Source organism: Danio rerio, chromosome 9 (assembly GCF_052040795.2).
Source record: "Danio rerio strain M-AB ecotype USA chromosome 9, GRCz13ab, whole genome shotgun sequence".
Lineage (NCBI taxonomy): Eukaryota > Metazoa > Chordata > Actinopteri > Cypriniformes > Danionidae > Danio > Danio rerio.
The window spans coordinates 1,504,328-1,522,500 of record NC_141029.1 but is presented as its reverse complement, the minus strand read 5'-3'; the positions used below and the strand labels follow the sequence as shown (position 1 = coordinate 1,522,500).

The 18,173-nt window shown below is 38.5% G+C and overlaps 1 protein-coding gene, 1 long non-coding RNA gene and 1 other non-coding gene across 3 annotated transcripts in view; all 3 read right to left on the bottom strand.

The window, feature by feature from the left end:
- casp10 (caspase 10, apoptosis-related cysteine peptidase) overlaps positions 1-4,896 on the bottom strand; it is a 19,041-nt gene extending 14,145 nt beyond the window's left edge. Inside the window, exon 1 of the mRNA XM_087267446.1 lies at positions 4,785-4,896. The gene's annotated coding sequence lies outside the window, so the exon portion shown is untranslated. The remainder of the gene's footprint in view (positions 1-4,784) is intronic.
- A 2,207-nt stretch (positions 4,897-7,103) lies between these two features.
- On the bottom strand, positions 7,104-16,739 carry LOC141376041 (uncharacterized). Its single transcript, XR_015499038.1, has 2 exons — positions 16,572-16,739; positions 7,104-11,409 (listed from the first exon to the last, which is right to left on the bottom strand). It is a non-coding gene; the product is annotated as an uncharacterized LOC141376041 (long non-coding RNA).
- On the bottom strand, positions 13,361-13,525 carry LOC137496520 (U1 spliceosomal RNA). Its single transcript, XR_015500165.1, has one exon. It is a non-coding gene; the product is annotated as a U1 spliceosomal RNA (small nuclear RNA).
- Positions 16,740-18,173: the final 1,434 nt, after the last annotated feature.

Genomic DNA, 18,173 nt, shown 5'->3' with positions numbered 1-18,173 from the left:
AGAAACACATGTGATCATCCTGACTTACCTTAAAGAGGAAAAGTTTAGTCACATTAACATCTGACTTTTTAAAAAATGGTTATGTGCCTTTATATACAGTGGATGTACACTGCTGCTTTCAACTGTATATTACGGCTGGGCGATATGGGCTAAATATCATATCCCTGTATTTTTAGGAGGAGTAAACAGGTTGACAGTAAACTATAAATATATATATATATATATATATATATATCCGGTATTTTCCCATAAATAGTTACTTAAGAGTTAAAGCCTTTATTGAAACTTTGAGCAAAATATAATTGAAACACAGGAGTTTCCCTCTCTGTTTACAAATAAACAGCTGCACAAAATCTTTGATAAATAAAATACAGTACAGGTTTTTCTCCTGCTTAAACTATAAGCTGCACAGCATTTCAAATTATGAACAAAATCTTTGATGAATACAGTACAGTACAGGGTTTTTTTTTCCCGCTTAACACGATACACAGCTCTACTGTGCTGTTGTGCAAATAACAAAGCAAACAGAACCGTAAAAACACACAGCTGTCAGAGCAAAATGAAGACACTTACAAAGAAACACAACAAAAAATAGTATATAAGAGAAAAGAACCACATTGAATGTGAATATGAAACACAGTATTTTATGTCACAATTACAGTGTTGTTATAAGTAATCCTGTATAGCACAGTTGTGTGATTTATACAACAGTTAAATCAGCTGTATATGTTTTAGCTACACATTTACATGTATTGTGCACAATTATTAAACAGTGCACATATCAGAGATATCTAAAGAGAAGTCTTTCTCTCCATGTGAAAAATCCAACACTTTTTCTTTTGTTTTGACTTGACGGGTTTTACTAAATATTAAATGAGAAGATGAAAACGAAGACTACAGATAAGAGAAGTAACCAAATAGTTTTAGAGTGCTGTGATGAAATGCTGGTTAAGCATATAAACGTAAACCGTCATTACAACAGAGCAGAACGCAGAGCTAAATGTGTTATAATGTAAATGTAAAGAAGAGGCCGCCGTGTAATAATATCCTGCCTAATTACCCTAACCTGCCTAGTTAACCTAATTAACCTAGTGAAGCCTTTAAATGACACTTTAAGCTGTATAGAAGTGTCTTGAAGAATATCTAGTCTAATATTATTTACTGTCATCATGGCAAAGAGAAAATAAATCAGTGATTAGAGATGAGTTATTAACACTATTATGATTTGAAGTGTGTTAAAGAAATCTGCTCTCTGTTCAACAGGAATTGGGGAATAAATAAATAGGGGGGCTAATAATTCTGACTGCAACTGTATATGAAAATGCCAGACAGATAAGCCTTCAAAAATTAATCAGAGAAAGAAGTAGGCCGCGTAGATCAAAAGGAGAACCTCTGCTTTAGGACACTTGTAAAATTAGCCCTAAACAAAAGGTGGAGTGTTTCTTTAAGGAAAATGTATGTAAAATGCTTATAATTTACCAGCAGTTCTGAATTAAGCCGTATACTGCATGCATGTGATTCTCCCTGTAGGTAGCTTATCTGTGAAGGCTTTAGCAATATCACTTCAGGGTGTATTAATTCGCCGTTTCCCCAGATAATGTTAGGTCAAGTTTAAGACACACGCAGGAAACGTAACTTGTTACTGGAAAAGCGGCGCTTCTTTGAAAACAGCTGACTTATTGTCATGCTACTCTTAAAAAAATGTAGTTGGGTCACTGTCGCAACATGTTACTCATCATTATTCAACATCGGTTAGTGACTCACACCTGAGTCAGACTTACCTGGATACTTCCTACTTTGTCGTAGTTGAAGAATCTACAGGTGAGAAGGCAGTGTGCACATTTACAGCAATCATAAAAGAGAAGGCAAAAACTACCTGTATCTCTGACTGCTTTCATTCTTAATTACCCATTAAAAAGAAGTAAAATAAGGCTGCAGGAGAGGACGATTCAGTGAAAAGGCAGCATTAAGTTATACATTTAATATTAAGTTCATCAATCTAAATGTGCTGCTGTTTACTGGCACTCTGCAGAAAGAACCACAAAATAATTTAATGATTTTGGTAAAGAGAACATTTTAGCAGTATATATATATATATATATATATATATATATATATATATATATATATATATATATATATATATATATATATACATACAGTTGAAGGCAAAATTATTAGCCCCCTACAATTTTTTTTCTTCTTTTTCAAATATTTTCCAAATGATGTTTAACAAAGCAAGGAAATGGGGTATATGCCGAGCTAGTGCTGTTCCCATGCTGATACACTTTCGGTGACCTGTTATTGTGAACTTTTTACCATTTTATACGGTTCCTTATACAGCATCGATGTTGTAATGTCATCACATTCAGTTAAATAAACTTTAGCATTTATTTAGTTACTCAAGCGTAAAACGAGACAAAAAGCTGTTTACTCGCACGCGCTCGTCAGAATCGGCAGGCTAACGCAGAAGCTCCATTGAATATACTTGGGTTAAATTAAATGCTCATATTATAAAGACATGGCGGGGGGAAATGTAATTTAATGCAGTGCTTCTTGTACAATCTGAGACCCACTTTAAATCGGATATCACTCAGTTAGTGGAGATCGCTGATTTTTAAAGAAAACAGACCTTAAACCACTGGATTTTGCATTGACATTCAATTCGCCGGAAGCGCTTAACCCAGGTTACTGGCAAATTAAAAGTCCTATTAGCATGCTTCGACATATACCACAATGTAACAGTATGTCTGATAATATTTTTTCTTCTGGAGAAACTCTTATTTGTTTTATTTCGGCAGGAATAAAATCAGTTTTTAATTTTTTAAACACAATTTTAGGGACAAAATTATTAGCCCCTTTAAGCTATATATTTTTTCTTGATAGTCTACAGAACAAACCATCGTTATACAATAACTTGCCTAATTACCCTAACCTGCCAAGTTAACCTAATTACCCTAGTGAAGCCTTTAAATGTCACTTTAAGCTGTATAGAAGTGTCTTGAAGAATATCTAGTCTAATATTATTTACTGTCATCATGACAAAGATAAAATAAATCAGTTATTAGAAATGTGTTATTAAAACTATTAGGTATATAAATGTGTTGAAAAAAAAATCTGCTCTGGGGGTAATAATTCTGACTTCAACTGTATATATATATATATATATATATATATATATATATATATATATATATATATATATATATATATATATACGGGCCATTCTTCAACTACGGGCACTTGTAGCCTTGTGAAGTTGAGTAAAAAAAGCTTGTTCAAAATGAGCGTAACACAGCCTCAAAAGTTTACACAATTTGTCCAGTTTTAAGATCTGTAAGAGGACAAACTTAGATAAGAAGAGAAACATTTTGTCCATCGTGAACTGAACAAATATTAACTCCAGCACATCTCAATATACAGCTCGTTTCAAAATGAAATCAATTATGGCAGTCAAACATTGTCTAAGATCATTTGTGTATCTAGTTTAACCAATCTTTCCACAATATATATATATATATATATTAATTATACATTTGTCAATGAAATAAATGAGTTGTGTGCTGAATATTGCACCGGTCACACTCTAAAGTTTAATATTCATTTGGTTAAGAGCTTACTAAACAATAAATAAACTAAATTTGTAATTAAATATGAACTCAAACATTGTGAATACACTTTTAATGTGTGATGAGAAGTTTTTCAATATTTGTTTTAAATGTGTGTGGTGATGTGACATTTCTACAGTTTATTGTGGAAAAATGAAAAATAGCTTCAGCGATTAGCTTTGAATTGATGCTAGCCTTTCGTGTATACAAAACACTCTGATTTACCTTCATTTTGTTTGGTTTTTAAAACATCTTTGAAGGTACAACATGTTTGGAAATGACGTAGAATAAATGTATTTCCTTATAAAGCAATATTTACCTTGGGTTTTCTTCAAGTGTTGTTGATAAAAATGTAAATTTCCTCCATCTTGAAGATGTTCTCAGATGCCACTATTAATTTTCATAAAAACCACCTTAATAATCTTTCACACAACCTTTTTAAATCGACATTACAGTGTTGTGCCGGAAATGACACAGATACTGAGCGACAGCTTTATTTTGTAAAAAAATAATATTGATAATAGCCTCACATTAATAACTATAATTTTGAAAAATTATTTCACTAGTGCCTAATTAATATAAATTAATAGTTACCAGATAAATATTATTTTTAAAATGTTATTTTAATTGTTGACGTTTAAAACTCTGGGTGTGCAAGAAAGTGAAAACAGTAATTTTGACACCTAAAAAGAGGTTGAATAATATGAAAAATATATAATAGAAAGCTAGTAATTTTTTAAAAGTGGGTTTTATTGTTAGTTTGACAAAGAAAGAGAAATTTGACCAAAATTAATTATATGTTTGGATATATGATCAAAGGACATAAAAGTGCCCGTAGTTGAAGAATTATATATATATATATGTCATACCCATTGACTTCCATAGTAAGAAGTAAATACTGTGGATGGGAATCAACAACCAGCATTCATCAAAATGTCTTAATTTGTGTTCAACAATAAAAAGGGTTAAAACTACACGACAGTAAATGAAGTAATTTTCTTTTTTGGATGAACTAACCCCTGTAAAGTAGCCTGATAAACAAACTTTTGTCTTGTGAAGTTGCGGTGAAAACTACAGATCAGTGTTGTGTCCAGAATTCAGCGAGTGAAACGGAAATCTTAGACTAAAAGAGGCTTCATGGAAGACTACAGACGAGTTATGATCGACTTTGCTTACCTCCTTTCAGTGAAGCGTTCTTTCAGAACTTTCTCACGACGAGCTCCTGGAGATATGAGGTGTTTTCGCGAGCATTTGGTCTATTGAAACTACAAATCGAAAGTAAATGTCTACTCATTTTACGTCACTTGGTGTTTTTCTACTTTCTTCCTGTGCTTCCAACCACGTGGTTCTGGCTCGATTTCATTGGTCCAGCGATATCTCAATGGCAACGCAAACAAAACAAGTAACAGCGCAGACTAATGAAGGTGTCTTCTATGACTAACGAGGGGCTGCAGGATTGGGGTTGTGCATAACTGGTTATGTCTCACATACTTCTTTACAGTCTATGATTCATACTAGTCAAATCAAATGCAGATCCTACTGGGTGATATAGGGGATTTTGGACGCAGCCCGTGAGAAGTGTCTTCCCTGTTTATGCAGGATTTGATCGCTCCTCCTCATAACCGGTCAACTTGTATGGAATTTGTTTATAAACTATTTTATAAAGTACATAAATAATTACAAACATAAATAAAATCACACAATATTGATAGGCCTACTTGGTGATTATTTTTCTCTTCAACATTTGCAATTTATTTGTTATTGTGTACATTTATTTCCTGTTATCTACACTTAAAGTTCCCGTGTTCAGTTCAATCCTGTACATTTACTTTGTAATCAACTTATGTTTTTTGTATATATATATATATATATATTCATCATTTATTCTTTTTTTTCGGCTTAGTCCCTTTATTAATCCAGGGTCCTTACAGCAGAGTGAACCACCAACTATCCAGCAGATTTTTATGCAGCAGATTCCCATCCAGCCGCAACCCATCTCTGGGAAACATCCACACACATTCATTTACACACACTCATACACTACGGACAATTTAGCCTAACCAATTCACCTGTACCGCATGTCTTTAAACTGTGGGGGAACCGGAGCACCCGGAAGAAACTCACGCAAACGCAGGGAGAACATGCAAACTCCACACAGAAACGCCAACTGATCTGGCCGAGGCTCGAACCAGGGACCTTCTTGCTGTGAGGCAACAGTACTACCTACTGCCCCACTGCGTTGCCAGTATGTGTATATATATTCATTCATTTTGTCGGCTTAGTCCCTTTATTAATCTGGGGTCGCCACAGTGGAATGAACCACCAACTTATCCAGCATGTTTTTACACAACAGATGCCCTTCCAGCTGCAACCCATCTCTGGGAAACATCCACACACACTCATTCACTAAGGCAAACTTCTAACAGCGCAGACTAATGAAGGTGTCTTCTATGACTAACGAGGGGCTGCAGGATTGGGGTTGTGCATAACTGGTTATGTCTCACATACTTCTTTACAGTCTATGATTCATACTAGTCAAATCAAATGCAGATCCTACTGGGTGATATAGGGGATTTTGGACACAGCCTGTGTGAAGTGTCTTCCCTGTTTATGCAGGATTTGATCGCTCCTCCTCATAACCGGTCAACTTGTATGGAATTTGTTTATAAACTATTTTATAAAGTACATAAATAATTACAAACATAAATAAAATCACACAATATTGATAGGCCTACTTGGTGATTATTTTTCTCTTCAACATTTGCAATTTATTTTATCAACATTTCACAATTTGACATCAACAACATGAAAGCATGGATCATCCTGCCTTGTATCAGCGGTTCAGGCTCGTGGTGGTGGTGTAATGGTGTGGGGGAGATTTTCTTTGGGTCCATTAGTACCAATTGAGCATCAACGCCACAGCCTACCTGAGTATTGCTGCTGACCATGTCCATCCCTTTATGAGCACAGTGTCTCCATCTTCTGATGGCTACTTCAGCAGGATAACGCAGCATGTCATGAAGCTCAATCATCTCAGACTGGTGTCTTGAACATGACGATGAGTTCACTGTACTCAAATGGCCTCCACAGTCACCAGAGCTCAATCCAATAGAGCAGCTTTGGGATGTGGTGGAACGGGAGATTGGCATCATGGATGTCCAGCCGACAAATCTGCAGCAACTGTGTGATGCTATCATGACAATATGGAGCAAAATCTCTGAGGAATATTTCCAGTAGCTTGTTGAATCTCTGACATCAAGCATTAAGGCAGTTCTGAAGGCAAAAGTGGTCCAACCCGGTACTAGTAAGGTGTGCCTAATAAAGTGGCCAGTGAGTATGTATATGTAGGTACTCATACTTAATACTATAAACTACTATAGTAATGCGAAAACAGTTTAAACACTGTATGAGGGTACATTTTACAAATAATAAATTAAAAAAAGGTAATAGTGAATAATAATAACCATCTATAATGATGAGTCAGAGAATTCGGTGTCAATTTGCAGCTTTTTATTATATCAATATCAACAATATGACGAGTTAAACATTGCAATGCAGCAAGATCTATGAGTAAGATCTGCAGGTGGATGATTCACAAGATGGAAAGCAGCATTCCAGAGGAGTAAACAAGCAACGCAGCAGGTGAAGCTCAGGGCAGAGAATCATGAATGATGAGGCAGGCTGGAGTCATGGGTAGGGCCAGACGGAATCTGCGGATGTTTTTTGCCATTTCTGCGCAGAATTTTGTTAAAAATCTGCGGATTTATGTGGAATGATTTTGGGAGCATCATAACTAGGCCCACACGGAATCTGCACGCGCAGAATTCCACAGATTTTCCGCAGAATTCCGCAGATTTCTGCAGTTTTTTAGCCCATTATAAATTCTGTTTATTTACTTGAGTAAATGTGTAAATTGGAATTTATTCAGTTTTTATTCTGTAATTTATTCCTTTTTATTTAATATATTAAAGTGTAAGTTATGATACTCCGCTGCATACTCCCAAAATAATTCCGCATAAATCCGCAGATTTTTACCAAAATTCTCCGCAGAAATAGCAAAAAACGTTCTCAGATTCCATCTGGCCCTAATCATAACTAAAACCTTAATATATGAACTAAAAATAATACCTTTTTAACTTGTATTTAATGTTTACAATGCAAATCCAACTAGATCCACTTTATTTGGTAAACAAAGCAAGTCTTCAATATAACAGATCAACTAAAAGACAGAAAATATGACTGTACAAACTGCATTACGAATACATTTTATGAACGTTTTCATATTAGTCAACAACATTACTGAAATTCATTTAAAAACTGAATAAATATAAAATTTACACAAGTAAATAAACAGAATCAATGATGGGCTGAAAATCTGCAAAATTCTGACAGCGCAGATTCCACGTGGGCATAGTCATACGCTTATTTCACGCGGCCGCCATTTTAAAGAACCAAAGCGAGGCTGCGGTGGGAAGAAACCCGGAAGTATAGGACCAGCACTGTAAACATTGCAGTGGACTACAAACCTCTAGCTGTTCCCAAGATTTTAAAATGCAGAAATGTAAACATCACTTTAATATTATAAGTTTATTTATACAATTAAAAGCAAATTAGCATCAAACAACTTCGCAATCTCTGTAGGAGAAATATGCTCAAGTGTCCTCCTAGGCTTGGTACTAGTTAAACACAGTGGGGACGCTTTCCTGCTTCAGCCTATGTAACCCGGTGAGTGATAAAACACTGCAGTCCTCTGTTGCACATCCTCGTGTTGTCTGTAATAATGTTGTCACGGTACTGAAGTTTTAAAAACCGGCTAACATAGTAGCGCCGCTGAGTGCGGATGACTTGACTGATCTTCACAGCTTCGCACTCTAATCTCTGTGTATCTGTGTTTGCACTCAGTTTACCGCTCTTCACCCAGTGCAAACACAGATACACGGAGAATGGAGCGCGAAGCAGCTGTAAAGATCAGTCGAGTCATCAAGCAGATCGCTCAGTATGCTTAGTAAACAGCAGAGAGGGAACTGATGACCTTCTCGGCCAATCACAAGCATTTCTGTTGAGCACGTGAACACAATGGCAAATCAGCGCTGTTTTAAGAAAGACATCAACAGTGCCTTAAATGTTAGCTGGTAATTGATGGTTTTTCTTTTAATTCAGTATCTTGACAAGTGTAATAGAGTGAAAGAGTCAGTTTATTAACTCGAGTTTGATAAATAGCATCTAAAACGTGTGTTTAGGAAAGAAAACATTAGCTAACTAGTGCCATTTCCCTTAAAGGGTCATGAAACCCCCTCGTTTCAGCAGGGTGTTTTCACACCTCTGCTTTGGAAAAAGTCAGAAAAGTGGGCGTGTCCAGCTCTGTTTAGGGGGGAGTGTCGGAGGAAGAAAAGTGGGAGGGTGTGGGAGTGTCTATTTGGGGCGCGCTGAATTTCAGAGTCAAAACACACACATAGACACACACAGGGGACAAAGTGACTGTGCTTACATGAACATCTGTAGTGGAATTATTTGCCAAATGATTAAATGGTGGACTTTAACTGCAGTTTGGCTCTTTCATTCAGGGAATTCATTCATGCCCCTCGCGACAAACGAGATATTTGATTCGAGGAACTGCTCTAAGCGTGTATTTTTCATGCAATGTTTGATACCGCACGGCGAATGAGAGAAAAAAAACCTCCGCATTTCCCAGAAACTTAGATGCACACGGCAGGTAGCTCCAGAAAGCCGCGTGTGTTATTCCGGTCACAAAATACGGTGAAATCCTACACGAGGTTAAAGTTTGGTTGTGGTGCTAACATGTTTACACTCGGTGCAATAGTTAACTTAGTTCGATACGAACAAACTGAATAAACAAAGAGCACTGGCCGCTCACTTACCAAATCTGTAGAGACAGGACAATCACCAGCAACTAGAGCCGCGTCTTTATTAAGAGGAGACGAGCAGCGAATCTGGATTTCAGCGTTTGCAGATGAGAACAGCTCTCAGGTAAACAATAATCCTCCTTAGACACGTAAGTTATTGTTGTCGAGCGTCGCGTACACTGTTAATCCACACGTGACTCCAGCTGCGCTCTCACAGAGAGAAAATGAAAACAAAACTTCACTGCAGCAAACTATAAAAGCAACACTTCACGCTTGTTTTGCCAACACAACGTGGCGTCTCTGTCGTCTAAACACTGTGACAGTAATGAATATTAATGAAGTTGCACAATAGAGCGCGCTGATTGGTTTGAACCAAGCCTTACTCATGCATTAATGCAGCACACTGTAAGACGTAATAAGACACACGCTGGCACAGACGTCCAGTCTGCACGCTGGAATACACACTATTATGTCATGACCGTGACGCAGCTTCCAAAATTAGTTTCAAATCGTAAGTACGAATTTTCTTGAAATAACGCAAAAACAACCAATTTACACTTTTTAGTGAAATATAGGTGTCCTTATAGTGTTTTTAGCAGTGTTGGACACATATACGACTGTCAACAGCTCAACACATGTGTTCTGGTGTTTCGTGACCCTTTAACCTAGCTGAAAATGAGCTCTGACATCCCTTTTTATTTTAACTATTCATTCAGAACGGACCTTCGGGTCACTCGGAAGGCGGTGAAATTATACATTTGTGTCACTTTCTCTTCAATGATAAGATATACAGCCAGCTACACAACATTCCTATGTAACTCCCAATGATACTTCCAGATTTCTTCCCACACTCAATTTCGCTTTTGAAAATCAGTCGATGGGCAGGCAGCAGACAGGCGTGGCACAAATAACAGGCAGAATTTGTAAACATCCAGCAAACACAATCAGAATGAGGAAACAAACAATGTCAGCAACAGAGTAAAGGCCGGTGCACACCGGGGCACTTTTTGCTCGCGCCTCGTGACTCACTTTTTATTTTTAGCATTTAGTCAGAACGGACCTTCGGGTCACTCGGAAGGTGGTGAAATGTTAAATTTGCATCCCTTTCTCTTCGCTGATAAGATATACAGCCAGGTACACAATGTTCCTGTGTAACTCCAAGCGATACATCCGGGTTTCTTCCCACCCCAGCCTCGATTTCGCATTCAAAAATGGCAGCTGCGTGAAATCAGTCTGTAGACCGTTTTTAGCATTACAATCTCTAGGTCTTAGCAAAACAAAAAAGACGTCATCCCATTATGCCAACGGCATCTGAGGTGCGGTGGCTTGACCATCTCATTGTAAATTCTGGCAAGTACAATGGCCAAAGGTTTAACGGCTGGTGGACAACGCGGTTGGCTACATTAAGGAGAAAGTACATGGCGAAACATTTTCACGAGATGTTGAATTATCTTTTGTGAAATATTCGTGTGACGGATCTGCACATGAAAGAGCAACGCCATCAGGAAAGGAAAGAGGGTGATCAATGTGGACAGGGCCATTTATGGTCAGGGACGCTTCAGATCCTTCAGGTGTCTGGAGAGTGGTACAGTCTGCACAAGATCTTTCAGGCATACCCACAAGCTGGCAGTGAGGTGTAGTCTTTTATTTCTCATATCAAATTGAACAGAGTGAGGAGCTGTTACCCGGGAGGAGCTCGGAGTAGAGCCGCTGCTCCTCCACATCGAGAGAAGCCAACTGAGTCGAATGCTTCCTGGACGCCTACCTAGGGAGTTGTTCCAGGCATGTCCCACCAGGAGGCGGCCTCAGGGGAAGACCCAGGACTTGTGGAAGGACAACGTCTCGGCTGGCATGAGAACGCCTCGGAATCCCCCGGAGGGCTGGAGGGAGTGTCTGGGGAGAGGGAAGTCTGGGGTTCTCTCCTGAGACGTCTGACCCTGCGACTCGAGCCCGGAAAAGCAGAAGAAAATGAATGAATGAATTGAATTTTAGCTTCTACAAAGCATTACATCATTTACCTTATAGAAATCTTAATGTTTTCTAGCCTTTAAACCAAACCACAATTAAACATCATCTGAAGCAGGAGTAGGCTGGTGTCTTGTAGATTTTAGCTCCAACTTGCCTCAAAACGGCTGGTTCTAGAAAGCCAATAAGAGCTTGATTAGCTAGCCCAGGAGTGTCTGATTGGGGTTGGAACTAAACTTTGCAGGACACCGGCCCTCCAGGACCAAGGTTGGGCACCCCGGATTAAAGGAACGTTTGACTTTTGGTTGAAAATAGACTAATTTTACAGCTCCCCCAAAGTTTTTTTTCTACACGCACATGCCTGTCAACATTGGGATGTGAAAAACCTTCTGAGTGGTTGTTGTGGTGTTTTGAGAGGTTGCTTGGCAGCTGCTAGAGTTTTTTGAGTGGTTTCTATGCAATTACAAAGGCATTGCTAGGGTGTTCTCAGTGGTTGCTATGTGTTCAGAGTGGCTGCTAGGGAGTCGCTAAGGCATTGCTAGGGTGTGAGAATGGTTGCTAGGTGGTTGCTAAGGTTTTCTGAGTGGTTGCTAAGGTGTTGCTAGGGTGTTCTTAATCGTAGCTAGGTGTTTGCTAAGGCATTGCTGGATGGTTGCTAAGGTGTTACTAGGGTGTTCTGAGTGATTGCTACACGGTTGCTAGGGTGTTCTGAGGGGTTGGTAAGTGGTTGTTAGGTGTTTTGAATAGTTGCTAATGAGTTCCTGAGGCATTCTGAGTGGTTGCTATGGTGTTTTGAGTGGTTGCTCGGCAGTTGCTAGTGTTTTGAGTGGTTCCTACGCAATAACTAAGGCATTGCTAGGTGGTTGCTAGGGTGAACTGAGTGGTTGCTATGTGTTCTAAGTGGCTGCTAGGAGTCACTATGGTGTTGCTAGGGTGTGTGAGTGGTTGCTAGGTGGATGCTATAAAGTTGCTGGGCAGTTGTTAGGGTGTTCTGAGAGGTTGCTAGGTATTCACTGAGGTGCCACTAGCTGGTTGCTATGGTGTTTTGGGTTTTCTGAGTGGTTGCTAAGTGTTGCTAGGGTCTTCCGAGTGATTGCTCAGGTGTTACAAGGGTGTTTTGAGTGATTGCTAAGGCGTTGCTAGGTGGTTGTTAAGGTGTTTTGAATAGATGCTAATGAGTTCCTACGGCATTCTAAGTGGTTGCTAAGACTGCTAGGTGGTTGCTATGGTGTTTTGAGAGGTTGCTTGGCTGTTGCTAGAGTGTTTTGAGTGGTTCCTACGCAATTACTAAGGCATTGCTAGGTGGTTGCTAGCGTGTACTAAGTGGTTGCTATGTATTCTGAGTGGCTGCTAGGAGTTGCTAAGGCGTTGCTAGTGTGTGTGATTGGTTGCTAAGTGGATGCTAAAACGATACTAGGCAGTTGTTAGGGTGTTCTAAGAGGTTGCTATGTATTCACAGAGGTGCCACTAGCTGGTTGCTAGGGTGTTTTGGGTTGTTGCTAATTCATTGCTAGGGTGTTCGGAGTGGTTGCAAGAGACTGACTAATGGGTTGCTAAGGTGTTCGAGTGGTTACCAGGGTGTTCTGAGTGGGTCACAGATGGTTGGTAAGGTGTTGCTACACAGTTGCTTAGGTTTTCTCAGTGGTTGCTAAGATGTTGTAAAGGTGTTCTAAATGGTTGATGCTAAGACTTTGCTACGATGTTAATAGGGTGTTCTTGATGGCTAGGTGTTGCTAGGTTTCAGCTAAAAAATTCTGGTTTTGTGTCATCTCCCAGCCTGACCAGTTAAGACAAGCCTAAAATAGACAAACCCCTGGATACAACAGCCTGGACATGACAAGTGCGCCTCTAATACCAGCCATATTGCTTAGACTGGATTGGGGTTCATATGAACATGAGTCTTTCTATCTTTCACCAGATGATCAGGGGAGAGCGCGAACGCAGTCCCCCACTACCAGAAATTATGCAGTCGAGATTCCCACATTTGGGGAATTCGCAGAGGTCAACACAGCCGACAGTGCAATGGCTGAGCCTCACCCTGGGTGAACCACCTTCTTGATCATGGTGTCTCCCCTGCCAGGTAAGTATGAGTTGTACAGCGAGCCTGAAGGGGCGTCACTGCGGAGAACGCCATTCCTAACCACGGAAACACGTCACAGTACTATACACAGTAATCAACGCAATCAAACAACACAATCCCGATGTGCGCTCTAGCAAAGTCTGGCCCCAAATCTATCCGTTTATAAGAAACAGTATGAGGATATTTTACAGCCAGCCCCTTCCCATCATGCATCAGGAGACTCGACCAGCCAATCCGAAAACACTGCTTAAAACAATCTTTTTAAACAAATTAATAATCAGAGGATGAAAATCTGTGCTGAAATGAAATACTAGACAATTTATTTTCTAAAGCTCCATATATGGTCAAATAGTAAAAACCACCAAAAACGGTATTTGAAAAAATGTGACGTAAGCAAAGCAGGAAGCGTTAGCAAAGTGACGTCACTTCCGTGAAATCAAAACAAAGAGCTACGACAAATAAAACTTGAATTCTGGGGTATTGCACAAAGGCAAGATAAAGGATTAAGCTGGACTTTTTAATAAATTGTCCGCGGCAGAATTTAGTCCCGGCATGAAAGTATGTATGTTAAACCGGGTTATTAAATGAGGAAATCTACCCGCTCCTGTAACAGTCATCAGCCCATCAACACCAAGAAACAGAAATCAGTTTGCCCATTCGTTTGTCAAATAACGGATGTGACTTTAAAGTAACAAATCCCTGCTTGCACGTGTGTAAAAGGAAAACGAATAAAATGCCGGCGGCTGCGACACGAATCCTGATTAAATGTTCACTCGATTGGAGCGAAGGCAAAAAATTAAGAAAAAAAAACGTGTAGAAATAAGCATATAACATTGCGTTTTTATTATAAACATATAACCTTACTACATTATTATAACCTAGCCTGCATAAATCTTGACTGCGGTTATAAACTAATAGGATTATTATTATTATTATTATTATTATTAATATTATCGTTATTAAACCCGTAAAGCTTGAATTCAGCAATACAGGAAACATCCCGTGTCTAGCGTTCAATTGGCAAATATGTTAATCACTAAATAACTAATAATAAAAATTAAATTTAAAGGACAATAAATAAAACCATAGAGCAATAAATCAAATCACTAAACGAAATTAGGTAAAATAAAGAAAACTGATTATATCGCCTGTATATGTTGCCTTATTAAACAAAACTTAAGAGAAAATATAATAATGAATTAATTTACGATTATCGTAAAAAAAATAGATATGAAAATCTGTAATAAAACCTCAAATCTCGCTTAATGTTTAGACGTTCATGTAAAATAATTTCTCCCTTGGTTAAGTCATATTTATTAAAGGAATCGCGACACTAATCTTTACATTTCAGCCTCTGATCAGTGCTCAGACCGCAGCTCCATCCGCAATTGTATATATGCTTTTTTTCAATTGCCTACACAAAATATCTTCATTATAATCTAATATTTTAGCCATTAAATATCGATCACTTCGACGATGCATTTGTGCTATTATATATTTTATTTAAAAAAAAACGCCGGCGGGTGCGAGACGAATACTGAATAAAACAAATGTATACGAAAAAAATATGTGCATCAATTTCTACATGTCTATCCACAGTGTATTACTATAATATAAATAACCAAAATTACCAAGAGCGCAGATTGCACGCGTTTATGAAATAATATGGGGAAAAAAACTTTATTTTCGATTTTACATTATTATCAGCCTGTTAAAAAGTGTTGCACGACAAATTCAATAAAATGCAGAAAACATCTGGAGACTAATATTTTGGTGATTCTATGGCTAATTTATCAATATTTTAATAAATTAATATAATAATCAACGCTTGCGTAAACCTTTAAATAATTTATGTCGGCTGGTGTCGAATTGTGGCCTGACAACTGGACTTTACGGTGCACAAAAGAAATCCTACACAACACAATCTAAACTCCATGTACATCAGCTATAGCTCAAAACAACATCATTATAAAATAGCAATAATAATGATAATAATAAATATGCATAATTAAAACTGTACAAGTTCTGAACTCCGGAGTGGCACACAAATGAGCTTAATATTTGCATATGCCGTGCTTTGATTTATGGTATTTTATAAAGCTCGATTAAACGCTGTCAGACAAAAGTCCTCATGCAGAAGATGAACAAACGATGCAATAACACAAACCTAAACAAAAATAAAAATGGCTCTCGCACACAGTACAGAGGACAAAGGTTCAGTTCACTTGATTATAATCATACATTAAAACCTAAATTATTGTATTTAACCCGCCCCAATAACTTACACGTATAAAAACTAATATCAGGACAAAATCGCTATACTGACGACAGATACAATCAGAAACATGGACTCAGTTCTCGGAGTTTCACAAAATGATTCAAGTAGAGATGAAAACAAAACCACCTGCGACAAGACCGCAGTGGTGAAATTCACAGAATCTGCAGTCAAATGTGAGAGTAAAGCCTTTAAATGTAGTCAATCCTGCCATCCAGTGGACACACGAAGACTTACAGAATCTGCTTTTCACTCACCAGACGCCACAATAATATTTAAAAACATTTCAAGACGAAATATATTATTGCCAAATAGACATATAACACAACACGGCTTTGTTTTCCGATTAATGTAGGTACACGTTTCTTTTTTGGCATTCCGCGCCTCTTTCAATCGTAAGCCTCAATTAACATAATGCCTCCTAAAGATGACTAACGTTACATAGAGCTACCTGCAGCCATTTTTTTATGTTCGACTCATTATTTTTAAATAATTAATAAACGTTGACAAAAATAGCCTATTAATTTACACATATGCCTAATTTAACAATCATTTCATTAAACCCCTCATATGTTATAAATTCCTGCATGTTTCAGAGTTTAGACAGTTTCAGACTAACGTTATATGCTAACTGGTTAGCGTTACCTATTTGCGCAAATTAACACAAAACAACAGCCGACCCAGAAATAGGCAACCTAAATGTCAACAACTTCGGTGAAACCTCTGAAATAACGCTTGAGACTCGAATAATGTTGCATATAAATGTTTAAATTACTCACATCTGTTCAAGTCCGGCTGTATAACTTAATTGTTAAAACTTGCGAAATCAACTGCGCCACTAAATGACGGTGTACATTCACGACACGCCGTAAGTTACTTCTTCTTCGGTACGTTACGCGACCACCACTGGCAAGTTATTAGATTACATGATGAACGTAAATGTAGTCACAAGCCTCAACTCCAGAAAAAGAGGTGTTCCCTGATTTTGATGACAGCCTTTCCAAAGGTTAGTATTAAGCTATATATATATTATAGTTATATATTAACGCAATTCAATTTAAATATATAAAATATGAATTAATGTTTACTTTAAACTTTAATTATATTGTTCAATTAAATTGATTAAAATATTTACACTCACCGGCCACTTTATTAGGTACACCTTGGTACCAGGTTGGACCCTAGTTTTTATGTAAAAGGGCACTCTGAGCAGTTGCTAGGCAATTGCTAAGGCGTACAAAGTAGTTGCTAAAGCCTGGATTATACTTCTGTGTCAAGTGATTGGCATGACCCACGGCACATGCAACCCGCATAGCTGTGCATTCCCACTTCTGCCTGTTCTGTTGCTCTCCAATAACACTTCCGAAACGCTAGCTGGCAGTAAGTGTTTATGTTTCTCGGTGTCGAGTTTCTTCGCTGGTGTTTTGTTTTTTCTGAACGCTTCCGTAATGTACAAGTGGCTCAAACTCGCTCATTTTGAGGCAGGAACTGGCGGAAAACACAAAATAAAACTTTCCATCCGGAGCTCCTTCACAGAACTCCACACTTGTAAACAAATCGCTCCATCGGGCTCACGCGGCTCTTGGTCTCGCCCACACTTGTGAGGGCTACCAAGCCGACCAATCACAGAGCTTGCGCTACACATTGTTGCGATGTGTAGTTAAATTTTTGAGAGGTGCACGGCAGCAACGCCAACAGCTATGACGAGGGCTATGCGTCCACACGTAGGCTGCGCTGTAGCATACACGTGTGCTTGACGCAGAAGTAAAAATCAGCCTCAAGACTTTGCTAGGTTACTAGGCAGTTGCTAGTGTGTTTTGAGTGGTTGCTAGGGAGTCACTAATGGATTGCTAGGATATTTGAGTGGTTGCTAGTGTATTCAGAGTGGTTGCATGATGGTTGCTTTGGTTTTCTGAGAGGTTGTCAAGATGTTGCTAAGTGGTTGATAGGGCATTCTGAGTGGTTGCTAGGCAGCTGATAGGGCATTGCTAGGGTGTACTGAGTGGTTGCTAGGTGGTTGCTATGTCATTATTTAGGCACTACTAGCTGTTTGACTCTGATAGGTTGCTAGGTAGTTGCTAAGGCACTGATAGGGGGTTTCTAAAGTGTTCTGAGTGGCTGATAGGGAGTCGCTATGGTGTTTATTTGGTTGCAAAGGCGTTGTTAGGGCGGTCTGAGTGGTTGCTAAGGTGCTGCTAGACTATTGTTTTGGTTTTCTGAGTGGTTACTAAGGCATTGCTAGGTGGTTGTGAGTGCCTGCTAGGAAGTCCTTAGGGTGTTCTGATTAGTTGCTAAGGTTTTTTGTGTGGTTGCTAAGTAAATGCTAAGCCTTTGCTATGAAGATGCTAAGGTGTTCTGGGTTCTTGTTAGGGCATTCTGAG